Source organism: Strigops habroptila, chromosome 3 (assembly GCF_004027225.2).
Source record: "Strigops habroptila isolate Jane chromosome 3, bStrHab1.2.pri, whole genome shotgun sequence".
In the NCBI taxonomy this organism is placed as follows: domain Eukaryota; kingdom Metazoa; phylum Chordata; class Aves; order Psittaciformes; family Psittacidae; genus Strigops; species Strigops habroptila.
The window spans coordinates 22988228-23007414 of record NC_044279.2 but is presented as its reverse complement, the minus strand read 5'-3'; the positions used below and the strand labels follow the sequence as shown (position 1 = coordinate 23007414).

At 39.4% G+C, this 19187-nt stretch overlaps 1 long non-coding RNA gene across 1 annotated transcript; it reads left to right on the top strand.

The window, feature by feature from the left end:
- The first annotated feature begins 15296 nt into the window (after positions 1-15296).
- On the top strand, positions 15297-18747 carry LOC115605718. The gene is made up of 2 exons (XR_003990702.1): positions 15297-15616; positions 17685-18747. It is a non-coding gene; the product is annotated as an uncharacterized LOC115605718 (long non-coding RNA).
- Positions 18748-19187: the final 440 nt, after the last annotated feature.

The window sequence follows — 19187 nt, the reverse complement described above, 5'->3', positions numbered from 1 at the left end:
TTTTTTGTTTGGAATAAATCATTACATCATTGTAGACTTTACTGTTGCTGGAGTTATCTACTTTTCATCTGGGAGTGTTGCTTTTATGTTGTTAGTTTTTTGTTTTTGTTTTTTTTTTTCAATGAGCTGTTGGCTATGGCTAAGAGCATACATTGTAATTTCACTTCATGTGTATATACATACGCAAAATCAGCAAAAAATCACTCATGATTCTGAATTACACAGCCAGAGCATTCAGTCTTAAACCTATGGTAATTTTTTAACAAAATGGTTTTACAATCTTGGATTGTGATAGTCATCTTCAACACTTTTTATTTTCTTATTCTGAGTAGAAGTTTCTGCCTTCAGTTACACCACAAATGAAAAACAAATGGGTGTTAGAAACTGAGCATGGAAATGAAGATGAATTTAATGAGCATAATCGATTAATTATTTTGGTGGGAAAAAAAACCCAAACCAAACGAGAACATAAAAAGTCAGATCATAATTCTTCTTGTTAAATCTATGAATATGGGGTTTAAACATCATTGCTCTATCTTGAACCAGCAGGGATTTCTTTCTTTAATTTTTTATGTTGAGCTTCGGTGGTTTTAGCAACTAAAAATCATAGCCCATAATGGAGAAATTGAGGAACATTGTGACTGATTTTTGTTGACTCTGCTGGTGACAGAGTAAAATGTATAAAAATCTCCCTGTTTGCAAAACTAACTGGACAATCAACTGTTTGGTAGTTCAGAGCAAAGAGCTAGCATTGTGAAAATCTAAACAAATCTTGGTGGCATGCTGAAAAGGGCAATCTGATCTCAAAATATAGGCACTAGAAAAATAACTGTACCCCTTCACAATGCTTTACTAAACATTTCCTCCACTACCTGTAGCAAAACTCAGAGAATAAAGAAGAAATACTACACTATAGCAGAGATGAAGCAATCACAGGTATCAGATTGATGCATTAGAAACATTAACGTTTCTGATGGAGCCATGATTTTAAATTCACTGAATGTTTTGGAAGTTATTAATATCCTAACTAAGCTTCAATCAAATGTATGTTGTCTGAAGTAGAGATAGAATTCTGAAAAGTGGAACTTCGTGTGTGTGGTACCTGTGGTGGTAAGATATATTAATATCCCTTCAAGACACTAAAAACATACATCACAGTGGATGTGTTCCCAACCTGTGCCTGGGACAGAAGATAGAACTCAGTCTAAGTTGTGGGCTAACATCAAGTCAAAAGACCATCCACTGAGAAATGAGTAAATTGTGTCTTTAGCAGGGATTATTAATACCTCCATCAGTAAACATCTTAATGAGACACACAAATCACAGCGAAAAAAATATTACACATTCACAAGTTCTTGGCAAGCGAGTGAAACAATGGGGATAAACAGGCCCTACAGCACTGAGATGGAAGGTGAAGAGCTTCTCCTGGTTTGTTCTGTGGAATTAGAAAAGGATTGGTGTAAACTGTGCCTTTTAGTGTCTTCTGAAACAGCAGTCAATAAAAATCATTGTTGGATATTTGCCATGTTTGGCCTTGAGCTGAAGATTAACATAGCTTCTTCTGTGGAGCTACTGGAATACAGTAGGTATTTTTGCCATTGGATTTATTGGAAAGTAAATATGAAAAAAGCCAGAACTGTCTTACAGAGAATTTGTGAGTTCACTCTGACAAAGTGAAATGGCTGTAAGGTGTAAAGTCACATGGAAAATCTTTTAAGAGAGGAGATTCAGCCTAGTTTTGCAGTTTTAAAAGACAGGAAAAGATTCTAAAGCTGGATAAACCTTGTGATGGACCCCATACAGCACTGATAAATTAAGCACTACACAGATTACAGTTTAGTCCATTTTTTCCATTGCTTCCTCTGCAGGAACTATCAGGTGAAGAAAAGTTCAGTGGGCTTCTGTCACCGGAAGACTTGTATCAACTTGGGCAGCTGCTACTTTGGAAAAAAAATGCCGTGGGATGGATATACAATAAAGACAAAACATGCAGAATTTATTTCTTCAAACATGACTAAGAACAGTTTTTCATGACACTTGAAATAAAATCATGAAAGAAGCACAACAACAAAAATTCTGAATAAATCTGGATGGAAGAAAATAAATATTTTTTGTGATAATGTGAAACTATCTTGATGAACTCTCTGGGTATGTAAACAGTTAAATTTATATCAGGCTGAGAAATTTCTCATTAACCTCAAACTTTAGCCAACTTTTCCTACAGTAGTTTTCCTGATGGTGAATTTCCATATCACTGGAGCTTGCTTTAGTTTCAACACATAATAAAGGCTTCCTTGTTCACATTGGATCATATTTCTGGCAATATTATAAGTTGCATAATACTTATTACAAATAGTGGAAATCACTTTCTTGTGGAAAACATTACCCCAGGGAGTATAGATTGCTGCAGTTAGATTTATGTGTAAAGTCTTTTCTCCCTACAAACTAAAAATTTTTTCGTTTCCTACAAAATCTGACATTTACTGTTATGCAAGGAAAGCTTGATCAAGAAGGCGCTTATAAACCATCGACAATGTATTAAATTGCTGAAAAAAGCTTTCTGAACAGTAGGATTGTTATGTTCTGACTGTTACAAATCCTTTCAATCTCTAGGTAATGAGATCCCATTTTAGAAGGACTATGGCAATACACAGTAAGGAAAATCCAGAGGAAATCTGGGCTCTAGGCTGTCACATAGAAATGTCAATCACAGAGCAGAGCCAGCTGGAGTAATGTGAGGGAGTTAGGGATGAATAAATTTGAAGTGCCCAAAAAAGTGACTTGAAGGCAGGCAGGAAATTACGAAGTGCTCTAGAGAGTGGTGGTGGTGCAGTCCTTCATCGAGAAGCTTGCTAGAGGTAAGCCTGGGGGCCAATGTTTGAGAGATGATGTGCTAGTGAGGTTCTTCAGTCTGGTGTCTCAGGGGAGGCAGGGGATGGAGATCCATGTGACAGCAAAGATGCAAGGGTTATTGATGTGTTAGAAACCACAGAAGCACCTGAGAATGGTCATGTAGGAATTAGGGCTTCTCCCCCACAAAAGGTGGTGGGATCAATAGCCCAACTAAAGCGCATCTACAGCAATGCATACAGCATGGCAACAGACAGGAGGATCTGGAAACCGCCGCACAGCAGGAAAACTGTGACATAGTTGCCATCATGGAAACATGATGGGAAGACTTACACAACTGGAGTGCTGCAATGGATGACTATAAACTCCTCAGAAAGGACAGTCAAGGCAAGGAATGAGGGACAGATGGGTACCCCTGTGTGTTAGGGAGTGTTATGACTGTCTACAGTTTAATGATGGAATTATTGGAATTTAATAATAACGCAATAATTAAAAATACTTTTTGCCTAATAATACATTTCACCAGATAACCAGAAAATATTTTTTCAAAGAGCAGCAAAGTTTTCTTTAACCTTAACAGATTAAAGAAGTTTAATCTTATTTACCTCTAGCTGGCACTGCCAATGAAAAAAGGTGTTGTAAGACATCTTTCCATAACATAACCCTGTGAATCTTTTCAGGTGATTTTGCACTACATTTTTGCCTTTCTGAATGCCCTGCTGGCTGAGAGACACCAGATCTTCCCAGATCCCCAGGCCTGTCCTGCAGCTGATTATGTGGAAGTTGATGGTCTCATCTCCGCCCTCCCCAAGGATTCACTGGCTACTGGCACACAACATTATCCGTGAGGGGTCCAGGGACTGGCATTTAGGCTCTAGCTCATTTGCCTATCCCTGTGTGCCTATTTGCTTAGGGTAACTAAGGCACTTACCTGGTCAGGCAGATCCAACAGGCCAGAAGCTGTGGATACATATGCTGTTCAGAATGACAGTTGAAGGCTATGTAGAATACTGAATGCATCTTATGTGAGATTAGGTCTACTCTTGATCAATGAATGGTCCTTGTTCAAGTCCACAAGGACCAGCATCCTTAAAAAGATATTTAATTAACATTTGAATGGTTTGCACTGAGCTTCTCTACCATGTTTAATGCACCTATCGTCATGAGACTAGTTTGGTTCTTTGCCAATTTTGTTGGAAGCACTTAGGTTTTGGAGGTCTACCATACTTCTCTCCTAAACTTTATATCAGGAGAAAGAAGAAAAGTGGTCCTGCTTACCTCTGCTAGGAAGTCTTCATGTCTGTGGCACCCATAGCAGTTCTATTGTTCTGAGTCTTTATGTTGTAAGGAGATAAATAGTAAAAGGAAACTTTTACAATAGGAAACCTTTGCTACCCTGAACATTAGAGGTTTACAAATGCTTTTCAAACAGATTTACTGCTGAAACAGAGAAGGTGAAGTTCGTACCCTTCTTAGCACCACTGACAACTGGATAACTCTTCCCTTTCCCCTCTTATTTCACCTCATTCTATGGTTTCATGCAGCCCTGAATTTCCTAATAAGATCATCCACATATTTTTTTTTTTCTCACTCCCCTTTCTCAAGGAGAGTACCCAAAAACAGATTTGCTGATGATGAGCAAATACATCCAGTAAGGGGACAGGCAGCATCAATAGGAAAGAAGATGCAGTGCAAACAAACATGACTTTAAGCTTTTAGCTCCATTAGCTTAAGAGAGGGGAAAAAATCAAATACACTATATATGAAAGTTCTCGTTTCCAAATTAGCAAGTCAGTAACTGAGTATCACGATTAAGGAATAACATTCCCCTGACAAGAATCAACTATGAATCTTAAAGGAGATTTTAAAAATTAAAAATAAGAAAGCAGCTGTGACTAGCAACACTTTTTTCCTTTTTACTGCAGTCATAGATTTGCTTACTACTTGGCATTCATACTCATCTCACCGCTTTGCTCTGCTGCAGTAGTTTTTTCCCCACTAGCTGAAGAAACCTATGCAATAAGAGTAATTCTGAATGATTCAATTTCCTCCAGAGCGTTCACAAATCCTTTAAAGGTATGTGAATTTCACATTTCTCATAGGATAAGCTAAAATGACTGACTGACTGGATAGGAAATGACCTTGCAATACCTGCTCCAATAGCTGAAGAACTTCAGTAAGATGCATAATCCAAAGAGCACAGTAATCTTCAATTTTTCTCTGTTTCATTGCTGAAGGAGTCTAATCCGCTGTGTGTTAAGGGGTCATCTAACTTCACGTCCTAAATTTAGAGTAACTTCATGTATATTAGCTGATTTCACTAGAGATTTTCAGTGGAAAGAAGAAGAGCAATATGTGCCTCTATATGTTTGCTGAATCAGGGTGCCAGATACATCAATGAATTGTAACTGTAAAACTGTCATTTGTGAGCATCCACTTAAACAAAATGTCAAATTAAATGTTTTGTCTCAGCCGTAGCTGACCTGTTCTGGTTTTTGAGTATTTTCTTTGTTTGCCAGACGCTAAGCAAATACTGAATCAAACAACCTTGAAGTTCTTTACTGTGAGGGTGGGGAGGCACTGGAATGGGTTGCCCAAGGAAGTTGTGAATGCTCCATCACTGGCAGTGTTCAAGGCCAGGCTGGACGGAGTCTTGGGTGATATGTTCTAGTGTGTGGTGTCCCTGCCCATGGCAGAGAGGTTGGAACTAGATGATCTTAAGGTCCTTTCCAACACTAACTATTCTACTATTCTATGAGTTGTGATGTTATGCCTTTCTGTTCCCTTCTTATTCTCTGGTTGTTGAGTTTACTGATGGCAATGTTGCTGAGCAAGGAAGAAACATGGAATACACCTGACATAAATATCTAGATTGGTAGAGGGGTGGAAAATTAAACATGATTAAGGTTATTTTTTATTCCATTGGTAGAAACAGGTGGAAAGTCATTTGGACACCGACACATTTTTATTTTATTAGCTTTTGCCCTGTATGATATACTTTAAATGAAAACCATTTCTGAAGATGATATTATAATGTTCCCAGAGGCATCGATATCTCATATAAAGCAGTTATTGAAATATCCTGCCTGGATATATATTATTAGCATTGTTTTAGAAGTTATGTCATAGTGTAGTCATAGAATTAAATGTTGAAAGTATATACATACATAGGTGCTGTGGCTAATAGTGAGACAGTTTCTGTGATTTATAAAAGCCTTTTACTGCAGGGAAGTCAAGCCAAGATCTCTTAATGTTTTTCACAGAAAACACCAGAACTTACAAAGTATTTCAGCTTACAAGGATGAGGGCTGTATGACAAAGTGTGTATATGTATATATATACACACATACACAATGTATATATGTATAAAGATATGTGTCTACATAACACATAAAAATAGCTATATACCCACATTGTATATACATATATCCATAAATCCATACATCCACATACTCATATACAAGGTTCTCTGAAAAATTACTTCTGTTTCCAACAATGACAAATAGACTTCTAGAAAAGCAACATCCACCGAGCCCAAGTAGAAACAGAAACATCACCTCTTTATTGAGGTTTTTTACTCACTTGAACCTTATTTTGTACACAGGCTCAGTCTGTACTTCCTTTCTGGCATGCATTTTCATGCCTAGTAATTAAAATGGTTTAGTGAGGCATAAGTCAGACTCACAGTCTGAGGGCCAGATTCTGCTTGTCCTTTCCACAGCTTTTCAGGAAGCTTCCGTTTCCCTCTTTCTGTTTATCCTCCCCCAAAACTAGGCAGTGCTCAAAAAAGAACAAGAGATGGTTTTGCCATCACTTCATGGGCAGGACAAGGAGAGGATTCAGCAAAGGCAGGAGGCAGTTTTCTCTTCCCATGGGCACAAAGACAGCAGCAGGGGCAGATGCAGCTAAAGTGTGAGCAAGATGAGGTGGGGGCTGTTGCATTTGTAGTACTTGGCCATGTGGGACAGGGCAGTGCAGGGAGCAGACACTAACCTTGGCAGGGTATGAGGAGGAAGGTTGTAATACATGCTAGAGTATTAAATTACACCTGCTTGCATGCAGGGAAGCAGAGGAATGCAGAGGACAGAGCCCCGGCCCATGCTTACTGCTGTATCATGGTACCTGGTGTCTTGTGTGACGTGTGCGATATGATATGACTGAGCACTAGGTAAAGGTGAGCTGAACAAAGCAGACATAGAGCTTCCCTAGTGATGAAATACTCCTTTGTAAGTGTGTGTTATTTTTCTTCGAAGCTCTTTTAGCTTTTCATCACTGTTTTTATCCTTTCGGATTCTTTTATTTAAGTAACAGAAACTTAGATTTGGCATTTTTCAGGGAAATGTATATTTATGCTTCAAAAAATTTTCTTTAGCAAGTCAAAATAAATGTCAGTGGTTCCCTAGGATTCATTTAGTTACATAGACTGGAAATTTTTTTGCCAACAAAAGCAAATTCAGTTTGCCAGTAACTCTGGAAGGCTGCTACTGAGAGAGCATAAAGTGAATATGAAACACTTACCAAGCAAAGATCTAAAGGCCCACATTTAAAATACAGAAAAGTTTTAATCTGATAATTAAAGCTTTAAGGGGGGAAGAGGTGTTGATCCTGTTGCAGTCAGTTTTTCACTCCTTGCCAGCCTTAATTTCACAAATACGTTATCTTTACAGACATTTTAACCCCCAGAATAACTCAACATGGCTATAAATGCAATGTTTCCCCAAGGAAATAATCCATAAAGAAATGGATAGAGGAAGCTTCTTAAAATGTGATCTGGTCTCAGGCCATCTAGTCAACCATGTCAGAGCACTATTGAAAATGCTTATTGGTAAGATACTCATTCAACAATAAAAAGACTTCACATGTCAACAAATCAGCAACAGATCAAAGATGTGCAACAGCAGTGACATGATATGCATTTTAAAAAGGAGCTGGAAGTCTTCACTGTTAACATGCATTTCCTTTGTATTGAATCAGTGAACTGTTTTGGAGAACAGAAATCAATAGTAACATTTCTAGCCCATCAAGAGATGAGAATATTTTTCATAATATGCTTATGCTTCTTTTGTAGCCAGTGCCTACGTAGCCTTTAGTCGTGTCCATTTGTTTCTAGGTTAAGTTAACATTAACTTTATGAGGCAGGATTTTGGACTTCAATATGACAGAATCATCAAGCTTCTACAGGTAACAATTTTTAAAGTCATATTCAAAGTAAGCCAAGTATGTTCTCAAGAATTCATTTTGTTAAACCTCAAAATGCATTTTTTAGATTCTAAAATACTTTTACATCAGGTTAAAAAAAATTAAGTTCTAGAAAAAAAATTCTCTCTAGCTTTCTAGAGAGAATTTAATTGTATAGATAACAAGAGCTTTCCAGAGCTGATGAAAGGCACAAGGAGGAGCTAGGAAAATAAATTCTTATTAGACACTATAATTTCTAAGAAATAGTAGTATTCACTTATAGAAGGCTGTGGTTCAGGAGTCCATTGTAAGCCAGCTATGGTATAGTTTGATAGAATGCTGTTATAACCCTTGAGCAATAAAATGTTATTACAAGACAGCTTTTTAATTGTAAAATGAATTTTAAAGCTCTTTATTTATGAACTTTATGGCTAACATAAGGGCAAGGTTTACAGATGTCTCAAGGTTACTTTTAATTGTAGATTTGCTCTTTTGCATGTGCAATCATGCAGACTGCATGTGCAGTCTGTAAAAAAGTGGAGTATATAATTCCTTAGTGATGTTCTTGTTTTGTCAATCCTCTATACAAAGTAGATTGTCCAACCCTAGTAAGACCTTTGCCAGAAGCCAGCAGTCTCATGCCAATAGCCAAATAACATTTAGTTCACTAAGAATATTAGATCAAGATTGTTGTGCATCTCCCCACTTAGGAAGAGGTCTTTAAAAGATCTTTTATGACAGATAATAGATGGCGTAAGCAGGCAGCTGGGAGGAGAAGCTGGTTTCAGAGGATCAAGGGTTAAGTTGGTATTTAAAAAAAACGATTTTGAAGCATGATTATTCTAAAGCATGTATTGCACATGTTAGAATGATTAGCTAGTATGAAATTCCAGACTGCTGTTGTGCTACTTTTCTGCTCTTTCCCCATGCCATTCCTTAACTCTCCATTCTCATAGGAAGTGGATGCGTCTCACCAAGATCAAATGGTGACATCACATGTAAGTTTTTTGGGTAATTCAGGCAGCAATGTGGCATCAGCAAAGGGGCTCGGCAAACCCCTCAAGAAGCAATACGAGGAAATTAAACTCTCTTTTCCAGAAAACTGTATTGTAGCATTTATTAACTTTAAGAATTTGCATGACTCACTTGTTGCCCTGCAGGACCAATCCTGAGCATCTGACATCAGAGTGATGGTTTCTATAAAAGAACAGTAACACTTAGAGAGTGTAAAATCCCAGTATGCAGCAGTGGATTTAAATGAGGATGAAGCAACTGGAAAGAAGTTACTACTCCAGGATTTGCTGTGCAATAAGACTGTATAACTTTCATTCAGAACGCACTGCTACCCCTTAGTATCAAATCTTCAGAATTCTGTTACTCATACCCAGCAGATGCTAAAAGGCAATGGTTATATTCATACATTGGAAATGTATAAATGGAAATGTATATTAGGTACATTTTAGTGTGATTGAATTCCAGCTTCAGGCTTCTTAGATTCAGGGGTGACAAATCACATATCATTTTCAAAACATGAATAATTCATCTACCCTGTTGTCTTCAGAAGAATTATGCTGGAATTACAGGCATCTCATATGAATACACCAGGAGTGAAACTGCAGTAAACAGTACAAATACCAGCACCTACAACTTCTTAACATAAGCTATTAATACTTCCTTTTTTATCATTAGTTTCTTAAAAATTTAAATTGAAAATAAGCATTCTCCCAAATTGGTGTCATCCACAGATGGGCCTTCTACCTGAAACATTTAAATAATGTTTACATAGTCATCTCCAACAATAAGGTAGAAGATAATAACATGCTTTTCTCCTGTTCACAAATTATTATAATAATAAAGATCCAAAAGTTTGGCTGGAAACTGCTAGAATAATAATAGCTTTCTACTATCCCTGCTATTAAAAAAGCCCAAATAAAAATCAAATAAAATTTAATTTAACTGTCAACATCTGGGAAGTATACCTGACTCATGCTTAAAAGCATTTTTTTTGTGCCTGACCACACACTGAACAATACTGCACGTGCTCTCTCCTCTCGCAGTGCTTATGTATTAATTAAAACAAGCTTACTCCATTACACAAAAGCAAGGAGTGAGCTATTTTGTGGTGATTTCTCCTTTTTTCAGTTGTTTGCTACTGCGATGTCTGCACTAGATATTCTTTCTAGCTAGGGGATGACTCATAAAGGGAAAGTTAAACTTCTATGGCTTCTAGTCACTGCTAATTCAAGAAATAAAGCTCTGTGTTATAGATCTGAAAAAAAGTCTTCATGATTATTGATAAAATGTTTAAAACGTTAATGTTTTATTATTTTTTAAAGGGGTTAATTAAAAAAAGAAAATCTCTTCAAGAGCAATAACGTGGCACTGTCAAGAGTATTTATTCACAAATCTTTTGTTTCATTTATGAGGAAATGTAGAGGCAATGCAGAAAATAAGAGGAGGGAATTGCCTAAAGAGAAACTGTGGTCTTCTAGTTAAGACATCCAAACACTGCCTTGAAGAACTAGGCTCTGTTTGTGCCTGCCCCACCCAACACGTTGAAAGATACAGGCCTCCTTTAAAATGTGATTACTTAACTAAAAGGCAGCATAATAATTCAAAGTCACAGAAGGGTGGAATTACAGCTGTAGAGGAAATCTTAGTGCATGTCTATATTGCTGATCATCTCCTGGGCACAATTGTAATGAAAATTCTCTAAGGTAGACATAATATTTCTTGTCAAAGGTTGTTTTTCTGCTGACATGACTACCTACTTCTTCTATGGCACATAAACTAAAGTAGGTGTAAGTAAATGGTATCTGTAGGAGGTGAGTCATGGTGTCTAGACTGGATAAATTACCTAAGGAGGTGATACTTTATTAACAACAGTGGAAGCCTAGGCAACGTTTTTTGGCTGAGGATAGAATTCAGTTTGCAGATTAAGTCATTTAAACATAGATGTCTCCTTGACCATTAGGTGTCTAGTCTCTTGTCAAAATTAATGAAGTTTCAGTTAACACAGTCAATGGACCATAGAAAGCAATTCAGCTCATCCTGAAGCAAAGGCCCAGCACTTTTTCACATATGAGTGCCATCTGAGATGTCCGAAGACATCACACCCACATCCACCTCCTGTAATGTCTGTTTTTTCTAGAAGTGCTGAGTTATACCTGCCAGATTTGGGTATCTTATCATCTTTAATACTATAGGGTACTTCAAAGAGTAACTTGAAATCCTGCTCTTAATACCCATTTCTTACAGTGCTTTCCATGAAATATCTAATATGAAATAACGTGTAGTAAATTCTGGACTTTTAACTATACATTTATTTTAACTTAACATAGTCTGGGTAAAGTCATTCTTTCATTAAAGAGGGAAGAAAAAATACATTTTTCATTTCCTTTATCTTGATATATTGTCACAAGAAATTGGAAAATATTAACTTCTCTGTCTAAAATAGCATAATGTATTGTCTAACAATAATGGTAGACTTAGAAAATACCATAAAAAATTATATAAACAAGAAAGAAATATTATCATGTGACACCATTTAATGCATACCTCAGGGTGAAATAGATGTTGAAGAGCATAAGAGAATAAAGCAAACAATTTAATGGTTTCATTCCATACTTGTTACATGCTTAATAAAAATCCCTGAAAATCAGTTATTTTTAAATAAATTAAATGAAAGGGTATAAATTATGTTCCATACTTAAAATTATGAAAAGATTTAAAATATTTTTAAGGTATTATTATTACAAAATATAGCCCTTTTTGCATGGAACAAAGTAATAACTTTTTTGTTGTATGAAAGACAAACAGGCTTTAATTGTGATGGAAACAAGCTGACTATAAAGCACAAATGAGTGTGAGTTGTACAATGTTTTACCTTCAGATCCTGCCCAAACATCTGGTCTACTAATTTTTTTGTGTATGGAGAAATCCTGCTGAAGCCAGGAGGAATTCTCTTCACAAAAGTTACTCAGTCTGGGATCTCAACTCTTCCTTTATTGACAATCAAGAGCATTATGACTATAAAGTGAGTTCTCAGTCAACAGTTAATACTATTTTCCTATTTATTCATTCCAATAAATTTAGAAGCCCCAGGGGAAAGTCCCGTTGCCAGAAAGTCCCAGTTTCCAGACTTCACAATGAGAGACAAAAGGTGAGAATGTAAATATGTGATGAAGTGCTTTATTCAGAGACTTCCAAAGGACAATGATGTAATTGAGAAGTTTAGTAGTTTGTTGGCTGCATGGCCATATCCCAAGAGTTACAGTCAGTGGCTTGATGTCTGAATGGAAACCGGTAACATGTGGTGTCCCACAAGGGTCTGCACTGGGACCAACACTACTTAATATCTTCATCAACAACATGGGCAATGCAATTAAGTGTACCATCAGCAAATTTATGAAGTACACCAAGCTGAGTGGTGCAGTTGATTTGATGGAGGGAAGGGATACTGTCCAGAGGCACCTTTACAGGCTTGAGGAGTGAGCCCATGTGAACCTCATGAAATTCAACAAGGCCAAGTGAAAGGTTCTGCACCTGGGTCAGGGCAATCCCCAGCATCAATACAGACTGGGGGACAAAGGGATTGAGAGCCCTGTGGAAAAGGACTTGGGGGTACTGGTGATGAAAAATTGGATATGAGCAGGCAGTGTGTGCTCGCAGCCCAGAAAGCCAACTGTATCCTGGGTTGCATCAAAAGGAGCATGGCCAGCAGGTCAAGGGAGGTGATTCTGCCCCTCTACTGCACCCTCATGAGGCCCCACCTGGAGTCCTGCAAAGTCCCCAGCACAGAAAAGACCTGTTGGAGCAGGTCCAAAGGAGGGCCATAAAAATGATCAGAGGGCTGTAGCACCTCTCTTATGGCTCCATAAGAGACTATGGAGGCTGAGAGAGTTGGGCTTATTCATCCTGGTAAAAAGAAGCCTTAGGGAGAAAAAGACTTTTTACTAAAGTTTGTAGTGACAGGAGAAGGGGCAATGGTTTTAATCTGGAACAGGGTGGATTCCAAATCAAAGCATTCTATGATCTCCTGACTCATCATCCAGCCTGGATGCTTACTGATGGCCTTGTTAGAGAAACCAGAAATGGAGTGGACAAAACCCCTTATGAGGTCCTATGAGACAGAGAAATGAGTCTATCTTTTCAATGAAGCAGAAATTATGTGTCCACATGTAGGGCACTAAATACTGTGATAGTGGGAGTCAGCAAGAACAGCGTCAGCAGCAACAGTAAGACAGTGAAAGTACTGTGCCCTCTCACTGCTGGTGCAGCTTAGAGGTGTCTTTACAATTTTCAATGATACGTAAACTTATCCCCCTGCCATTGCTTTTTCTTCTTTGGTGAGACTTGAATTTAAATTTGAATTTAAAATACAATTCTCATACTAATTTCACCATTTAACCTCTGCTTAGTCCGAATGGCTCTATCAACAGTCACTGCCGGACATAGAAAACACATATTTTAAATCTATGACAGAAACTCTCATGGGTGGATGAGTCATCATTTTCACCTTGGAATATGTTTTCCATTTATATGAAGGCAAAAAAACTGTTGTGAGTATAATACAAAAAAGATTCAGAAAATGTATGTCTCTGAGCCAATAACTGATTCAGACTGATGGTTTCTTGCTGAGGAATTAATCCCACCTACCTTTCAATATTTACAGTGCTGATGTCTACTTTTGAGCTGTCATCAAGGTTCCATTGGGAGTCAATGAAAAGAAGTCAGCACTTTTAAGGCATGATTCATCCACTGTACTTTAGGCATCTTTAGGATGAGATTCAATACTCCTTAAGTTTGATCACACTACTGAAGGGGACTAAGAGGCTTACTAGAAGTTAGGCACAGTGACTATACATTGAAAACAAAAAGTGCCAACAGTTCAGTGGTGGTTGTGTAATAATGTAGTCACATGTTTAGAAGGGATGCTGAAAATCAGAAAGAGATTTTTAAAAGCCACCATAAGGGTTAAAAGCATAGCAAAATCTCTATCTATCCTGTTTTCCAGGTGAAAGTTAAAATGTTTACTTGTTCATAAAAGAGAAATAAAGATATTGAATTGCCGAGGTGAGTATCTCCAGAGAGGACGCCTTTAACACCGGAGCGAGGGGAAGCACAGCGTCCAGGAGCCTCAGTTCGGAGCGTCAAGAGCGACCGAGGGAGCCTCAAGTCCTCGACAGGACTTGCCCAGGAGCCGGCAGCTCAGCTGACGCGAGCAGCTGACTCACAGGGGGCGGCGCCAGGAGTGACGGCACCAGCCCTCAGTGGGGAAAAACCCATCCCAGGGAACGCGGCGACCAGGGCGGGCAGTCACGGCGTGGCGCGGCAGTTGGCGCAGGCAGGGCGAGCGGGCAGCGAGCGGGATGGTGAGCACTCGCCTCAGGAGCAGGGCCCGCTCTAGGAGCTCTGTCCCGGCGGTGGCCAGCGTAGGCACCCAGACAGAGCCGATGAGAGGGGAGGCTGCGGCGCAGACCTCGGAGTGTAGAAAGTGCCTCGACTGGTCTCGTGAGGCGGGGATGCACGATGGACAGGGCTGCACTCGGTGCGCCCTGGTGGAGGTCCTCCTGCAGCAGGTGGCTGAGCTGCGGGAGGCTGTTGGAGAGCTAAAAGATGCCAGGGAAGCTGAGAGGAAGCTGGGCTGCTTGCTCCAGGCCCAAACTGTGCAGGGGCTGCAAACGTCTAGCACTGCTCATATAGGAAAGAAGGAGAGCAGCAACCCAGGAAGCTGGGAATTAGTCACGAGAAAAACGAACAAAAAAAGGAGGAAGAGGACAATTAACGACAAGGGGCTTCCTCCTAAATCTGATGTCCCCACCCAGAACTGCTTCGCAGTTCTGCAGGGGGCTAATGAGAAAGCACCCACCACACCTAATGAGCACTGTGAGAAACTATGGACTAGGATATTGTTTATTAAGATTTATGTTAAGCTCAATGTAAAGGTTAGGCAACAAAGATGTGAAATCGCTTATGCAAACAGAAACCCGGACACTGCTTGAGTAAGATAAGATAACCACAATCGCGAGATAACCGCCAGACTTCCAGGAACCGACAGAAACAGGACAAACAACCCCAGATAAGGACATGTGAATGAGGGGTCAACTATGGGATAAAGGAGAAAGACTTCTTATTTCGGCCTCAACGACCACCAGGAGGTAGAAAACGACCCCCTAACAACAACTGAAGCATGCGCAGAGTACCTCCACTACTTCATGAACACGGAAGTAAAGATGTATAAAAAGGGACTGTTTGAACTGCTCAGCACGGCAGTGGCGGAGCGCAGACTCCCCTGTCGTCCAGCGCTGTTTTTGCTCATATTCTACTTGCTATAATTAATAAAATTTTAATTGGATTATGATCCGTTGTGGTCACAATTTATGACAATTTCTGGTGCCGTGACTCGGATAAGGAACGGTGGGCTTTGGTCCTCCGGGGAGGCGCCCCGCGACATTTCGCGGCCCCGCGACCAACAGCTCACTCCAACCTTACCGACGAACCTAAATTCTAGGATATTGAGCAAAAAAGGACCGGTAAAATCCCATAAAATTCTGTGCATGGGAGTCCGGACGAAGACGCAGGACGCGTAAGTATACTGCGAAGTTGTTCGCGGGTTCGCCGTTCGGGCGGGATTGGGTATCCTGGATTATAACGAACGAGAGGTTCGATATACTGAACCAAGCGAGTGTGGACCCTTTAGTACTGCGTTTCCCACCTCCCGCGAGGGACTGGGCCAGGAATAAGGGGAGCGAGTGAGTGTGTGTTTGTGGATAATCCAGAAGATGGGGGCGAAGGGCAGCAAGCCTTCGACTCCCATGGGGAGGGTACACACTGTACCTAAAAATACCCCTCTGGCATATATCTTAGACAATTGGAGATATTCCCCTGGAACCCTAGGGAAAGATAAGCAAAAAATGATAGAATATTGTACTAAGATATGGGGAGGGAAGAAGATTTCTAAAAATGTCTTTCGGCCAGTCTATGGGTCAGAAGAAGATTGGGTAAGACAGCAATTAAACCTCTGGGTTAATAATAAAAAACCCCTTAACCCGGAGGAGAGTCAATATGCGGAAGTGTGGCTAGAAAGACCGAGAGCTAGACTTTATCCGCTGAATGAAATAAAAACTAAACAAAAGAAAAAGAAGGAAGAGTTAGACGAAACCCTTCTAACCCCCCCTCCTTACATTCCTCCTCCTGCTCCCGCAGAAGTCTCCAGAGCGCCCACTCCCCCACCAGAGTCGGAACAAGGGTCTCCCCCTCTTCCTAGACGCGTAACTAGAAGTCAAAAAGGGGCAGCTCAGATGTACCCCCTAAGGGAAATACCCATGGGGGGACCTCAACCTGTGATCGGATATATTTCCGTACCCCTAAACTCGGCTGACCTACGAGATTTTAAAAGAACCGAAATGGGAAACTTAATTGAGGACCCACTGGGAGTGGCAGAAAGATTAAATCAATTTTTGGGACCAAACCTTTATACTTGGGATGAGATGCAATCTATCCTTGGTCAATTATTTACTACCAAGGAAAGAGATATGATTAGACGAGCAGGAATGAGACTGTGGGATGCTCAACATGCCCAGGGACCCCAAGCAGAGAGTCAGGGGCTCTATATCTTAGGGGACCGGAGTCATCATGAGCCCTTGATAAAATTAAAAATAGGTCCCCATAAACAAGAGTTCACCTTTTTAGTAGACACTGGGGCTGAGAAATCAACTATTAAGCAAATACCTGAGGGATGTAAAGTTTCCCCTGAAAAGGTACAAGTAATTGGGGCAAAAGGAGAACCCTTTAAAGTAAGCAAAATCAAAAATGTGGTATTCGAAACTGAAAATAAATTTGGAATGGGTGAACTCTTGCTCGTCCCTGAAGCAGAATTTAATCTGTTAGGACGAGATTTAATTGTTGAATTGCAATTAGAAATTAAAGTGAAAAATCAGGAGCTAACAGTGTCTGCTTATCCTTTAACAGTGGATGATCAAAAACAAATTAACCCCGATGTCTGGTACTCTCCGGACACAATTAGTAGACTGAAAATCCCACCGATTAAAATCCAACTTTCCGAACCCCACATACCTGTGAGGGTAAGGCAATATCCCATATCCCTAGAAGGACGGAGGGGATTAAAACCAGAAATTGATCGATTGTTAGCACAAGACACTTTGTGTCAAAAATTGTTAAAGATCTAGCTGAAAGCTTGGGGATTAAGTGGGAATACCATACACCATGGCATCCACAAAGTTCGGGAAAAGTTGAAAGGATAAATGGAGAAATCAAAACTATTTTGACTAAATTAATGATAGAAACCAAATTATCATGGATTAAGTGCCTACCCATGGCACTATTAATTCTCAGAACCAGACCCCGAGCAGATGTAGGAATATCAGCGTTTGAAATGGTGTATGGAATGTCTTATAGAATTGAAAGTCCACAAACAAATGTTTTAATTCGAGACCGTGTGATTAATGAATATGTTTCACAATTAGCAGAACATCGTAACAAGCTTTGGGAACATGGACTGATTGTACAACGACCCCCGTTGGACTTAAAAATTCATAATGTTAAACCTGGGGATTGGATATTGATTAAAGTGTGGAAGGAAGAAACCCTAAAACCCAATTGGGAGGAACCTTATCTTGTTTTGCTTACAACAGAAACAGCTGTCCGAACTGCTGAGCGTGGATGGACTCATGCCAGTCGCATTAAAGGCCCAGTGACGAGACCCCACTGGAAAGTAATCAGTACTCCAGGTGACACCAAGATAACCCTGAAAAGATAACGTAATAATAAAGACTTTATTTGATTATTTTGCCGCATTACCTTTTGGTATAAAGTGTGTATTGCTGTTTATATTTGCTATAATTATTTCTCTTTTTTTCTATTATATATGGAAGCGTACAAAGTGTGTTGAAGGAAATTGCTAAACTTATGCAACCTCACAATATTAAATATAGAAGATATGTTGATGTAAATAATATATGCACTCTAGATATACGAATTAGGTGTAATGATTTGAACTGCAATTGTTATCCATTTGCTTGTTTTAGGTGTAAGGTATGCCAGGATAAATGGTAGACACATTGTGAATGTGGATACCCTCCAATAGGAGTTTGCACACAGTGTTGGAAAATCCAAAGAACTCTCACTGAGTGGAAATTAAAACAATTAGAGTCTAAACAAGAAATTATTCGGGAATCCCATGAGTGGTGGGAAATTTTTGCCAAAGGAATAAACCCTCAATATTATTGCTACCACTCCAACGAACCAGTCCCCTTTGTAGCTGAAATTTTGGTTATAAAATGCAGAAGGGAAGTACTGACCGTGTCTTACTTTGCCCCATTAGTTAAAGCTGCAAAGTGGGAAGCCTATATAAACAGGCAGAAAGCCCGAAACAACTGTTCTCCTGAAGAATTCCCTTGCTGCCGAGAAGATGGTACACCCCGTGGCTCGAAGCAACCGAGTCGACGGGCGAGGCAGAGGAGGAACAAACTGTGGAGAAAAGAACCAGAACGATGGGACACAAAAGCAGCAATGGCCGAACTTCCCCAGGACTGGTAAAAATATACTTAAATTGGCAAAATTAACAGACACCCTTTTTTCTGGTATACCGTTAGTTTTGTTATTGATAATAACCCAAGCAAATGGAAACCCTCATAAACCTATGAACTAGACAATAACAAACATAAAATACACTTTATTAAAGAACGGTTTGACATAGCTAAACTGCTTATTTTAACTACGAGGTCTGGGGCAAAATATAAGAGTGTATCTATTAATGAAGATGAAGATTGCTGTGAATACATTATGCCACGTGAGAACTATGCCTTTTGTAATTGTGAGGTATTACCTTGTGAGTGTTATGATAAATATTGGGATTGTGGAAAAAGGTTTGTTCGCAGTGCCGAAAATGAAAGTAACGTCTAATAAACAATAATAGGATAAAAAGAAAAAGGGGGGATTGTGAGAAACTATGGACTAGGATATTGTTTATTAAGATTTATGTTAAGCTCAATGTAAAGGTTAGGCAACAAAGATGTGAAATCGCTTATGCAAACAGAAACCCGGACACTGCTTGAGTAAGATAAGATAACCACAATCGCGAGATAACCGCCAGACTTCCAGGAACCGACAGAAACAGGACAAACAACCCCAGATAA